We start from the raw sequence: 14971 nt of genomic DNA, 5'->3' as shown, positions 1-14971 counted from the left end.
CAGCAGGGCTGACTCTGCGCTGGCCTCTGCATGTGGCTACAGTGCTGCAGGTGAGCCGTTCGGCGCCTGCACCTGCAGCGGCTACAGTATCACAGCAGGGAGCCTTTTCGGCGCCGTCTTCCCCTGCTGTGTGTTCACACAAGGAAAGCAGTAGATTATTTTAACAATTCTTTCTCTAATCCTACTGCTATCCTTTGTACCCCTCCATGCCGATCATCTCCTTCAGCTCCGTGAGTTGAAGACGTCCGAGCGGCTTGGTGAGGACGTCCGCGAGTTGCCGACCAGTTTCGACGAACTCGATGACGATCCGTCCTCCATCGATACAGTCCCTGAGGAAGTGGAACTTCACGTCGATGTGTTTACTCCGGTCGTGCAGAACCGGATTCTTCGCGAGGGCGATGACGGGCTGGTTGTCCACCATCAGTGCTGGTGGGTGAGCTTCCCCGCCGGTCAACTCGCCTAGCAGCCGGTGTAGCCACACAACTTGGCATGCCGCTGTGGCCGCCGCTACGTACTCTGCCTCGCACGTAGACAACGCCACCACCTTCTGTTTCACCGACAGCCATGAAATTGAAGCCGACCCGAGGAAGACGAGCACTCCAGAGGTGCTCCATCGTCCGTCGATGTCCCCCGCCATGTCTGCATCGCTGAACACTGTAAGCTACAACCTACTCCTGCCGGTCTTGGGAAAGATGATCCCCTGATCCACCGTTCCTTTGACGTAGCTGAAAGGATCAAGATGCCTAAGAGGGGGGTGAATTGGGCTAATTCAAAATTCTCTTGCAATAATCAAATCCTACGGATAGCCCAATTAACCCCTTGTGCCTAGAAAAGTGTTTCTATCAAACTAATGCACAACGAACTCACAACCTATGTTCCAAACTTACTCTAGCAAGCAATTCTATGGATGTAAAACAAGTATTGAATTGCTCAAAGTAAATACTCAAAGTAAGTGCTCAAAGTAAATAGGGAGAGAAAGGAACGCGGCGATGTTTTGCCGAGGTATCGTAGAGTCGCCACTCCCCACTAGTCCTCGTTGGAGCACCCGCGCAAGGGTGTAGCTCCCCCTTGATCCGCGCAAGGATCAAGTGCTCTCTACGGGTTGATTCTTTGACACTCCGTCACGGCGAATCACCCAAAGCCGCTCATAACTTGAGTTGGGTCACCCACAAGCTCCGCCGGGTGAACACCAAACTCCCAATCACCACCAAGCCATCTAGGTGATGGCGATCACCAAGAGTAACAAGCACGGACTCTCACTTGACCACGCAAAGCCTAATGAGAAGATGGATGCACACTTTGCTACTCTTGATTTGCTAGTGAGGCTACTCTCTTGGATTCTCAAATCACAAACATCTCACTAGGACCTTGCTCTTCTTGGCACTCACAAATGTGTTTCTCAGCTGTTGGAATGAGCAAAAGTTACTCCACTCACGAGTGGAGCTCCTATTTATAAGGCAGCCTGAAAAATGAACCGTTATGAGCTTCTGCGGGATGACCGGACGCTCCGATCAGATTGGCCGGACGCTCCGGTCAGTTCTACCCGCGTAACAGTTTTCAAGTGATGACCGGACGCTGTCAGGGTCCGGTCAATAATGACCGGACGCGTTCGGTCGCTCTTGGATGCTTACTGTACTCGACCGGACGCTGGATACTCAGGGTCCGGTCAGTATCGACCGGACGCATCCGGTCGCTCTTTCTCAAGTCTGGACCCTTACTGGAGTCGACCGGACGCTGGACCTCAGCATCCGGTCACATTGACCTTCAGTGTCCGGTCACACCAGACTTGATCTCCTCGGTCAAATGAGCTGACCGGACCCTGCGGCCAGCGTCCGGTCGCACCGGAGCCAGCGTCCGATTAGTATTTGACCCTCCATTCACTTCCAACTTTCGAACATATGTGAATGAAGTTTGTTCCAAAGGATCTTAGGCATTCATAGGAGCTACCTAGAGCTAGTTTTAACAAGTGTGCACCACACCTAACTCACTAGACTCAACTAGGTCAAGCTACCCATTCATACCCCCCTTAATAGTACGGCCAAAGGAAAAACAAAGTCCTAAACTACTCTAAGTGTCTCTCCAACTCCAATCGACACTTAGAACTAGTCGTCCTTAACCTTGTCGTCAATCCTTTGAAAACCGAAATGATTTCCATCGTAGGGGCATGACCAACTCGATTGCCCAATCGATCTCCATTACCATGACCTAACTTAATTGCCTCTGCAAAACACACGTTAGTCATAGTAATCTTGTATTGACATTAATCACCGAAATCCAACTAGGGGCCTAGATGCTTTCAATCTCCCCCTTTTTAGTGATTGATGACAATACCACCTCGAGTATGTGAAAGAGTGAGGTTTTTGACGGGCTTGGTTCATATAAGCTTTTGTCGATAAGAACAAAAGAGTTAGGCAAGCTTATATGACCCAAGCTAACACAATGTACTCAAAGGATATGAATTAAGCATGAGTACGAATAACAAAGCTCATTTGCTTCGAGGTATAAACGCGGAAGCCAAAAGCAAATGAGCATTACACAAGTGATATGACATATAGATAATGCAAAGTAGAAATCACACATGTCATATATCACAATCACGTAGATAGCACTAACACATATATATAATAGTATGTATGAAAGTAAACACACGAAATGCATAAGTAATAGTGTATCACACAAGTAGAACTCCAAATGTATATAATAAGCTAATACTAGATAACTAGCTCCCCCTGAGTCTACATACTCAAACCCTCTCCCCCTTTGGTGTCAAACACCAAAATCTAAGGGTCGGTCGGCGGGGCTGCAGCGGACGAGCCGGGCGCTGAAGTACGTGGAGCAATATGGAACTAAGCGCCATCATCATCGGACCCTGAGCTCTGAACTGACTGACCCTCTGTGGCAGGAAGTGTCGCTGAAGCGGTCTGGGTCTGAGCTTGGGCTGGTGCTGCCTGTGAAGCTGCTAGTATGTCTGTCGTAGGATCTGACGAGGCGACAGACGAGGGGAGCCTCTGAGTAGTCACTACGACTGGGGCTGCTGTAGACGGACCGGCGGTATGCATGTGAGGCGGAGTAGGCATGCCGGTCAACTCGCTGAAGGATGCTCCAAGACTCCTGGAGACTGATGTGTTAGGCACGAATAGCGAGGAAGACTGCTCTGGTGTGAAGCCCGTCTAAAGTGGAGTGAACTGCGGGGCTACCACGGGTGAGGCTAACCACTAGGACACATGTACAAGAGGTGAAGCAAACTGAGCTGGAGGCTGTCCCTGGCTCTGGAGCCCACTAGGCTGTACTGCTGGAGTCGTCAAAGTGGTAGGAGGCTGTGCAAGCTGGGGCGAAGGCTGTGGCAATGGGACCCCAATGGCTGTCACTACATGCTGTATGAATCCAATGAGCTGCTGCTGCATAAGTAACTGCTGGTGCTAAAGGAGCTGCTGCTGCCGCTGGAACTCGTCCTGACGAGCCTGAAACTGTGCGAAGTTGGCAGCTGTCTCCTGTGCCTGTCGTGTCTGATCCTGCTGCATCCGCTCAAGAATAGCAATGAGAGCAGGGTCTGTCTGTGGAGCAGGTGGAGCATAACTGGAGCTACCGGCCTCTGCATCGTGTCTGCGTGGAGGCATCTGAGGTATAGGCTGGTAGTCGTCGTCAGAGCTGTCACTGTACTCGCTCACCTCCTGCTGTGCCTCTAGCTCCTCCTCCTCAGTGGTTGCAATCCCTCTGATGATCTCATCCTGCTGAGCTACGGACTCTGGCATGTTGGGACGACGACTAGGCTGTCTGGGTGCCTGAGGAGTGGTGTGTCTGATCCTCTATGACTGGTTGTAGGCTGGGAACTCTGTGGTGGCACCTGTATACTCATCCATCATACCAGGGGGCTTATCAAGCACTATTCTGCGGATGAGGAACGTGATCCAGTGAGCATAGGGAAGCTGCCTGCGACCCTTGAATCCCTCAGCTATAGTATCCTCCATCTCTGAAAGAAGGAGGTCCCAGATGTCAAATACTGTCCTCTGCATGATGGCATTAAGAAGCCAGAGCTGTAAGCGAGTCAGGCCCTCCCTGTATCCCAACCTAGGAAGCAGCATCCTCCTGATGATGGCCTCTAGTATCCTCGCTGTAGGAGTCAAGTCACTGGGGTTCCTGCTCGACCCCTCTCCAAACGGCTCCTTGAAGCAATGTCGCACTAAATCTGTAGGGGGCACCAACCCTCCATGAGGACGCCTGGGAGGCTCCTGCTGTCCATAACAGACCTCATGCATCTTAACAGCTGCTCCTGTAGCCTCAGTATCTCTCTGGCTCTGCCACTCATCACCCTATAGTCTTTGCCTCTGAAAGCAAAGTGAATGAATCTATGATGTGGATCGATGTAGAGTGAAGCATAAAACTGACGGACCCAAGATGGTACATATATGCCCATCCATCCAATCAAATCTGTCAGTCCTGACAAATATGACAAGTATGGCCGAATGCTCTCTTCGGCTGCTGCCACAATAGACTCTATCTGATAGACCCTCTGAGATCTGAACACTGTCTCACTGTTGAGATAAGCATTGTAGAAATCCTCCTGCAGTGGCGTGTAAAAACCCTTAGCTGCTCTCTCATCCCTCCTCGGAGGAAACCAAACCTCAAACTCAACAAAACGCAGCTGCTGAACCTGCCTGGCTGTAGCGGCCCTCAAGTCGAGGTGTACCACTGGAGGCGGACCCTGTGGTCTGGGCGGAGGGCGTGAACCCCTACGCTGTGTGACTGGCCTCGGTGGAACTGTAGCACTGGTACGACTCAAGCGGCGTAGCTGAGGTGTCGGCTCGGTCTCCTCGGTCTACTGGGTCTGCTGAGCCTGCTCGCTCTCCTGAGTCTGCTGAACTGGCTCCTGCGCTGCTGACGGACCCTCCTCAATGGCAACCCGTCGTCTTGCAAACGTGGTAGTCCCAGCTGGACTACCGTGACGACGCTCAACATCCTCAATCGCAGCTCTCAGTGCTGGTGAAACCGGCTGATCTGCAATGACAACGCCGCTGCGGGCACCACCTCTCTCGGCATGCTCTGCGGCCTCTGCAACGGCTGCTGCTCTCGCTGTCTCTGTGTCGGGGTACTTCCACTTCTTGGATGTCACCTGCTTGGTTGACTTGCCCTTTGATCCGGCTGGCTGGCGAGGCGGGGGCCTCCGATCATCATCACCTAGGCCACCACCAACATTCTTGGTGCGGGCCATCTGAACTGATAAGATGATGAACTGACGCTGATGAGGATCAACAGACAAACTAAACCTCTCGAGGCTTGGCCTCGATCCTTACTCGCGAGCTTGGCTCCGAGTTGACTGCCAACTGCCAGAAGAATCACAACGGAACCGACTCGCTGCACGATAGAATAGATAGATATACAGATAAATACAATATGTCTAATAGATGCGAAACCCTAATAGAGAAAGCAATGTAGATGCGAACTAGAATCGAATGGCTTTCTACCTGACGATCAGCGATCCAAGAAAAGATAAGATGTCACGCGGGGGATCCTCGGAACCGAGCTAGGGTTAGGGTAATCGAAGCACTGATGAACTGGTGGCCCTAGAATTTGTGAAATCGGTGCATTGAATTGCAAATTGTTCTACGCAATTTGGAATTGAAACAAGGGGCTAGCCTTACTGAGAGGAGATGAGGCTAGGGCACACGGCACTTTACGGTGAAGAGAGGGTGAAGGGTCGAGATGGCGACTAGAGGGGGGGTGAATAGTCTTTTCTAAAACTTAATAGCGTCGGCTAACCGATACAAATGCGGAATTAAAACTATCGGTCTAGCCAAGACTATACCCCACTATATATGTTCACTAGCACCTTGCAAAGATAACAATTATGCAACAAAGGTGCCGGGCTAGTTAGAGCTCTCCTAAACAATTCTAGGAGCAAGGTCACACAAACCTATGCCACTTGTACTTTAAGTAACAAGGGAGCTCCTACACATGCTAGTAAGCAAAAGCACAAAGCTAACTAAGCTCACTAGCAATGCTCAATAATAAGGCAACCAATGCCTAATTAGAGAGTGCAAATACTTAGCTACACAAACTAAGCAATGTGACTAACAAGGTTACTAAAACCAAATTAGCCACGCAAGGGAGCTACTTCTATGCTACACAAGCAAGAAGGTAATTAGCAAGCTACACAAGCTATCTAATTACAAGAGCAACTACACAAGCTTAGTATGTATAAAAGTAATTACAAGCTTGTGTAATGGGGATGCAAACCAACGGGAAGAACAAGGTTGACACGATGATTTTTCTCCCGAGGTTCACGTGTTTGCCAACACGCTAGTCTCCGTTGTGTCGACCGCTCACTTGGTGGTTCGGCGGCTAATTAGCATCACCCGCTAAGCCCGCATGTCGGGCGCCACAAGAACCCACCCCGATAGTGAGGGTAGCTCAATGACACGCTTTACTAAAGTTGCTCTTTGCGACTCCCGCGGGGCGAGCACAATGCCCTTCACAAGCACTTCTCCGGAGCGCCGCACAAGCTTCTTGCGCGCTTCGACGGAGACCACCACCAAGCCGTCTAGGAGGTGACAACCTCCAAGAGTAACAAGCACCACCGGCTTGCAACTCGATCACCTAGTGCCACTCGATGCAACCTCACGATGCAATCGCACTAGAATCGCTCACTCACACAATCGAATGATCACTATCAAGTATATGTGTGATGGAGGGCTCCCAAGCACTCTCAAGCATGGACACAAAGTCCCCCAAGGTGCTCAGCGCCAGCCATGGCCGAAGGCCACTTCTATTTATAGCCCCAAGGGCTAAACTAGCCGTTACCCCTTCACTGGGCAACGGTCGGGTCGACCGGACGCTCCGGTCAAGTTGACCGGACGCTGGACCTCAGCGTCCGGTCGCCCGTAGACGGCCACGTGTCCCGGTTCCAATGGTCACTTGACCTGACCGGACACAGCAGCTTCAACTGACCGGACACTGAACCCCCAGCGTCCGGTCGTTTCCAGTAAGCTCCTGAGCATGACCGGACGCGTCCGGTCGAACGCGATCGGACGCAGCCAGCGTCCGGTCACTCTCCAGCTACTGCTATACTCCACGTCAGCGCGACCGGACGCAGCCTGCCAGTGTCCGGTGCATTCAGATCCAGCGTTCGGTCAGTTGACTGACGCTAGCATCTTCTCCATTCTCTTCACCCTTGCTCAAGTGTGCTAACCACAAGAATTTGCATCCGGCGCAATAGAAAATAGGCCTATTTTCTATTGCGCTTTCGGGAAAATGGAATGCCTATTTTCTATTGCGCCGGATGCAAATTCTTGTGGTTACAGCGGGAGGGAGAGAGGGACCCAAACCCATCTCACCCCTGCAAACACCACCTCCTTTGTAAATGTGCCAACACCACCAAGTGTACACCAACATGTGTATGCGTGTTAGCATTTTCACAATCATTTCCCAAAGGATGTTAGCCACTCAACTTGCCACGCCACTCGATCCTAGCGACAATGCAAAGTTAGATCACTCGAGTGGCACTAGATGACCGATATGCAAACAAGTTTGCCCCTCTTGATAGTACGGCCATCTATCCTAAACCTGGTCATAAACTTCTCTACACACCTATGACCGGTGAAATGAAATGCCCTAGGTTATACCTTTGCCTTGCGCATTCCATTCCATCTCCTTCAACGTCGATGCAACACATGCACCAACACGATCAACAATGATATGATCCACTTCATATCATCACATGATCATATTGGTTCATTGATCTTGACTCTACTTGCTCTTCACCGTTGCCATCGTCCATCGGCGCCAAGTCTTGCTCAAGCTTCACCGCCACGCGGTCCATCACTCCAAAGCCTTCGACTTGCCCTTCACGCTTGCAACCGGTCCATCAAGCCAAGTCTTGTCTTGATCTTCTCCACCTTGATCACATGACTCAATGTCATGTCTCATGTTCATTTAAGCTCCTTCATCATCACATGTGTGAGCTTTGCAACATCTCCAAGCCATTTTCACCTTCATGGCATATGTTGCTCACACACATGTACCTGTGGACTAATTACCCGTGTATCTCACATAAACACAATTAGTCCACCTAAGTTGTCACTCAATTACCAAAACCAAACAAGGACCTTTCAGAGGGCCGATCGCACGGTGGCGCGCGGGGAGGCACGGCGGCGCTGCGAATTGTGATGGCGCGGTGGCGCTGGCGCGGGTGAGCAGTGGTGGCAAGGGAGGCTCGGTGGCTGCGACGGGCCGGTGCGGGGTTGTGCTGGAAAGGTCGAGCGAAGCTAGCTGGACGGCGGCGTAGCGAGCTTGGGCGCGAGGTGGCCGGCGTGGTGCTGCAGAGGCGCGGCGAGGCAGTAGCACGACGGCGCGGCGAGCTTGGGCGCGAGGAGGCGGCGGCGCTGGCTAGGGCAAAGGCAAGGTGAAAAGCTAAACAGGGTACGACTGCGGTTAAATAATCCCCCAAACGCGACAGAAAAGGAAACCGAAAAGAGTCCTGAAAACGTCCACCCAGCGTCCGGTCGATTCCAGAGAGGTCCAAATCCTCTGGAATCAGGACCGGACACATCCGGTGGTCCATGACCGGACGCAGGCAGGGTCCGATCAGTTCAACTTGGTCTTCCTTCGATTGACCGGACGCTGAACCCTTCCTGACCGGACGCACAGACGCAGCGTCCGGTCACTCCTTCACCAGCAGTTCACCTCCTGTGAACTGACTGGACGCTGGACAGCAGCGTCCGGTGCAGCGTCCGGTGCACCTTTTTCAGCAAATCATCAAACTTCCTTCGCGCTGCCTATTCCCAATCAAGTCCCAACTTGAATAAGATCCAAATAAACACCAATTGGGACTGATGTGAGTGACCTCTCTCAAACCCTCATATTTTTCAAAATATTTTGCCTTAGGCTATAGTTCTTTTTAAGAAAATAGGCAACAAGAGGGCAAATGGAACAAAACGACAAAACAATATTCATGCATATGCAATACTTGTAAGTAGATCTAGTTGCTTGTCAAGTTTGATCCAAGGTTAAGCTTCTTCACACGCTTTTCGGCGGTTATCTTAACCATGTTAGACAAGCCCTATTTGCATAGCCACAAATTTTAAACATGTTGTATATTACAATGAATGCAAGGGACAACACAAGCTCAATTTTTAGTGAAGTTACTTAAATCAAGTACATTGAGCTCATTCCGCAATCTATAAAATGTAGCCTCATCTAGCGGTTTCGTGAAGATATCCGCTAATTGATCTTCGAATCTTACACCTTCTAGTGATATATCATTTTTAGCCACATGATCTCTTAGAAAGTGATGGCGGATATCTATATGCTTGGTGCGAGAGTGTTGAACCGGATTATTTGCAAGTTTTACCGCACTTTCATTGTCGCACAAAAGAGGTACTTTCTCTAAAACTACTCCATAGTCTAGCAAAGTTTGTTTCATGTATAATATTTATGCACAACAAGCACCCGCGATAATGTATTCCGCTTCGGCGGTGGACAAAGCCACACTATTTTGTTTCTTGGAGGACCAAGACACAAGTGATCTACCAAGCAAATGGCACCCTCCGGATGTGCTCTTTCTATCAACTTTGCATCCGGCGTAATCCAAATCGGAATAGTCAATTAATTCAAATAAAGCTCCTTTGGGATAACAAAGGCCAATGCTTGGTGTGTGCTTAAGATACCTAAGGATTCTTTTTACGGCAATTAAATGTGTTTCCTTAGGACTAGCTTGAAATCTAGCACACATACACACACTAAACATGATGTCGGGCCTAGATGCGGTTAAATATAACAAGCTACCAATCATAGAACGGTAGAGAGTTTGATCAACCGAGTTACCTTCCTCATCTAGGTCGAGATGTCCATTAGTAGGCATTGGTGTCTTGATTGGCTTACATTCATCCATCTTGAATCTCTTGAGAAAATCTTTTGTGTATTTCTCTTGAGAGATGAAGATGCCTTCTTTCATTTGCTTGACTTGAAAACCAAGAAAGAATGTAAGCTCACCAATCATTGACATCTCGAACTCCTTAGACATCAATTCACCAAATTCTTTGCATGAGTCTTTATTTGATGATCCAAAGATGATATCATCAACATATACTTGACAAATGAAGATATGCCCATCAAGCTTCTTGGTGAATAGTGTGGTGTCGACCTTCCCAATGGTGAAGCCCTTCTCAATAAAGAAGTCCCGAAGGCACTCATACCAAGCTCTTGGGGCTTGCTTAAGCCCATATAGTGCCTTGGACAACCTATTAACATGATTAGGATATCTAGGGTCTTCAAACCCGGGAGGTTGATCAACATAGACTAGTTCATTAATAAAGCCATTTAAGAATGCACTTTTCACATCCATTTGATATAGTTTCATTTCATGATATGATGCATATGCAAGAAGGATACGGATGGCTTCTAATCTTGCAACCGGTGCAAAGGTTTCTCCAAAATCTAAACCTTCAACTTGAGAGAACCCCTTTGCAACTAGTCTTGCCTTGTTCCTCACAACAACACCTTGATCATCTTGGTTGTTGCGGAACACCCACTTTGTTCCAGTGACTCTTGCACCTTTTGGTCGCTTTTCAAGATTCCAAACTTCATTGCGAGTGAAGTTGTTCAACTCTTCATGCATGGCATTGATCCAATCCAGATCTTTAAGAGCTTCTTCTACCTTGGTAGGCTCATAGCAAGAGACAAAAGAGTGATGAGCAATAAATGAAGTAAGTTTTTGAGATCGAGTCATTACACCCTTTGATGGACTCCCTATGATGAGGTCTTGTGGATGATCTTGTAGGAGAGGTGTATTTCTTCTATTGACCTCTTGAGGAGGAGGTTGTGGAGCATCAACATCTTGTGCTTGTACCACCATTTGCTCATGGGAGATATGAGTATCTTCATTCTCTACTCTCCCATCTTTTTCACCATCTTGTGGTACACTTGATGAAGAAGGTTGGTTAATGATTTGTACATCATCTTCATCATCTTTTGGCTTGATGTCTCCCACCGGAATATTCTTCATAGCCTCCCTCAATGGTTCATCACCTACATCATCAAGATTCTCATGTGCTCCTTGGGAGCCGTTAGATTCATCAAATTCCACATCATATGTTTCTTCAACCAAGCCGGTGGCATGATTAAATACTCTATATGCTTTGGACTTCAATGAGTAACCAACAAGAAAACCTATATCACAACGTCTTTGAAACTTCCCTAGGTGTTGCCGCTTCTTGTAGATGTAGCACTTGCAACCAAACACCCTAAAGAAGGAGACGTCCGGCTTCTTCCCATTGAGCAACTCATACGGTGTCTTGACAAGAAACTTTTGAAGAAATAGGCAGTTGGATGCATAACATGCGGTGTTGATTGCTTCCGCCCATAGAGCTTCGGGGGTGTTGTACTCATCTAGCATTGTCCTTGCAAGAGTGATCAAAGTCCGGTTCTTCCTCTCAACTACACCATTTTGTTGAGGAGTATAGGTTGCGGAGACTTCATGTTTGATTCCAACTTCATCACAATAAGCTTCTATGTTTGTGTTGTCAAACTCTTTGCCATTGTCACTTCTTATCTTCTTGAGCTTCACTTCAAATTCATTTTGAGCTCTCTTGGCAAACTTCTTGAAACAAGATGCAACTTCGGATTTGTCATGAAGGAAAGAACACCCATGTATACCTTGAATAGTCATCCACAATCACAAGACAATAGAGATTTCCTCCCAAACTCTTGTATGTTGTTGGTCCAAATAAATTCATGTGTAGGAGTTCTAGCACTCTTGTGGTTGACATGAAAGCTTTGGTTGGATGAGTGTTTGCAACTTGCTTGCCGGCTTGACATGCACTACAAAGCTTGTCCTTCTCAAACTTCACATCCTTCAACCCTCTCACCAAATCATTCTTCATAAGCTTCTTGAGTGAGCTCATCCCAACATGAGCAAGTCTTCTATGCCATAGCCACCCAAGTGTTGTTTTGGTGAATAGGCAAGTCTTTAGGTTTGCATCTTCGGAGGTGAAGTCAACTAGATATAAGTTGTTGTATCTAAATCCATTGAATATCACTTGATTGTCATCTACCTTGGATACAACAACCTCCTTCTTGGTGAATAAGCATTGAAAGCCAAGATCACATAATTGCCCAACGGATAGCAAGTTGAAGCTCAATGAAGCAACATAGAGCACATTGGAGATGGAATGATCATTTGATATTGCCACTTTGCCCAATCCTTTAACCTTGCCCTTTGAATTATCTCCAAATGTTATTTTCTCTTGTCCATCTACCTCTTCATCTAGTGAGGTGAACATACGAGGATCACCGGTCATATGTTGAGTGCAACCACTATCAATAACCCAATGACTTCCACCGGTCTTGTAGTTCACCTACACACAAGAGATTCAAGCTTTAGGGATCCAAACTTGTTGAGGGCCCTTCACCTTCTCAACAAGTGACTTAGCCACCCAAATCTTCTTAGGCCTACTCTTGTTGGGGGGACCTAAGAACATGACTTTCATCTTTCCACTCAAATCTTTTCTAAGCATGTAGTGAGCATTGAAAGCAAAAGGTCTAGCATGCTTGAGCAAGGGTTGTGGTGGTGGAGTTTGACACTCATGAGCAAAGTGGCCTTCTTGTCCACACTCAAAACATCTCTTTGGCTTTGGCTTTGGCTTTGATTGTTGGTGTTGAGCTTGGGCCTTCTTCTTCTCTACACTTGCCATATATCCAATGCCACTTCTATCCATCTTCATGATGGTATTCATGAGTAGCTCACTTTAGAGATGCTTGCCTCTAGCAAACTTGCTCAATCCCACCTTAAGATGCTCTTTCTCCATCTTGAGCTTCTTGTTCTCTTCCTTGAGAATATCATTGTTCTTCTCTTCCTTGAGTTTCTTGTTTTCTTCTTTTAGCTTCTCATTCTCAAGGATCACCTCTTTGTCATGATCAAGAGTTTCTAACACAATAGTGTTGTGACTTTTCATCTCTTCAAGATCTTTCATGAGCTTCTCATTGTCACTCTTGAGCTTGACATACTCATCATAGTCATTACACTCAACCACTTGCTTGCCTTTGCTACTAGATCCATGCTCAATGCTTTCATCAATTAAATCATCACATGTGGTAGCTATATCAATCTTAACAACATGGTTAGTAGCATCATGTGACTCATTTGGTAAGAATTCTTGTGCAATAATAAGGGTATCATAATTGATCTTTAGAGTTGTATATTCATCTTTTAGCTTGTTGTGACTAGTGATAAGCTCATTGTGCACCCACTCAAGTTTATCATTTTTATCTTTAAGCTCTTTCTTAGAAGATTTGAGCTCCTTGAGTTTGGATGATATAGAATCATTTGTTTCTTTGAGCTCATCATTAGCCTTTTCTATGTATCACACTTAGCTAAGAGTGAATCATTTTTAGCATCAAGTTTTTCATTTGTAGCTCTACTCTTTCTAATGATCTTAGTATATTTTCTTAGTATTTTGACAAGATCATCATAAGTAGGTGAGTCATCATCATCGCTATCGCTATCATCATCACTAGCATGTTCATCATCACTACTATCATCACTCTTAGTTACCTTGCGTTCACCTTTGGCCATAAGGCATAGGTGTGTAGAGGATGATGGCGGTGAAGATGCAAGATCAATAGCAATGGCAGCCACCTTTTCATCATCACTATCATCATCGGATGATCCACTTGATGAATCAATGTCCGTGAGCCAATCACCGACAATATAGGCCTTGCCACTCTTCTTCTTCTTGTAGAAGTCCCTCTTTTTGCCATCTCTCTTCTTGTATGGCTTGTTCTTTTTCTTTTCATCTTCATCACTTGAATCATCTTTCTTGCCCTTGTTCTTGAACTTGTCTTTCTTGGGCTTTGTGCATTGATGAGCTAGGTGACCAAGTTCGCCACAATTGTAGCAATCCATCTCGGAGATTGGCTTTCTTCTTGAGCTTGTGAAGAACTTCTTCTTCTTGCCGTCAAACTTGATGCCACTCTTGTTTAGCCTTTTTAGCATCTTGGTGGTCTTCTTCACCATGAGAGCAAGGCTTTCTTCATCATCTTCATCACTTGAGCTCTCATACTCAAGTCTTGCTTTGCCCTTATCTTGGCTAGCTTTGAATGCTAAGTCCTTCTCTTTCTTCTTTGTAGAGGATGAGCCATCTTGTGGTGTGATGTGCATGTACATCTCATGAGCATTGATCTTTCCCAAGATTTGTGTCGGTGTAGCGGCGGAAAGATCACTTTGATGTAGCACGGTCACAATGTGCCCATATTTGTCAATGGGGAGGACACTCAAGATTTTTCTCACAACGTCGGATGGTGACATTTGAGTAAGTCCAAGCCCATTGACTTCCTCTACAACAACATTTAAACGAGAATACATCTCATTAGCACTTTCTTTGGGAAACATCTCGAAAGAATTTAGTTTCTTAATTACAAGATGATAGCGTTCCTCACGCTCACTCTTGGTTCCCTCATGGAGCGCACAAACGTCCGACCATAATGCATGGGCGTCCTTGTGGTTCCTTACACGATTGAACACATCTTTGCAAAGGCCTCTAAAGATGGTGTTGCGAGCCTTTGCATTCCATTTTTCATAGTTCACTTCATCGCCTTGAAGTTGTGCGGCATTCTTAGGTGTTGGGAACCCTTGAGAGGCGGCTCTAAGTATTCCAACGTCTAGAGCTTCTAGGTATGCCTCCATGCGGATTTTCCAATATGGAAAATCATCTCCCTCAAAGATAGGAGGAGGTCCATCCCTGTGAGACATCTTGCTCTAAGCGATTAAGCTTAAAAACATGAGCACGAGGCTCTGATACCAATTGAAAGGATCAAGATGCCCAAGAGAGGGGGTGAATTGGGCTAATTCGAAATTCTCTTGCAATAATCAAATCCTACGGATAGCCCAATTAACCCCTTGTGCCTAGAAAAGTGTTTCTATCAAACTAATGCACAACGAACTCACAACCTATGTTCCAAACTTACTCTAGCAAGCAAT

The sequence above is a fragment of the Miscanthus floridulus genome, chromosome 3 (assembly GCF_019320115.1).
Source record: "Miscanthus floridulus cultivar M001 chromosome 3, ASM1932011v1, whole genome shotgun sequence".
In the NCBI taxonomy this organism is placed as follows: Eukaryota; Viridiplantae; Streptophyta; class Magnoliopsida; order Poales; family Poaceae; genus Miscanthus; species Miscanthus floridulus.
The sequence above is the reverse complement of the archived record's forward strand: the minus strand, read 5'-3'. Positions refer to the sequence as shown.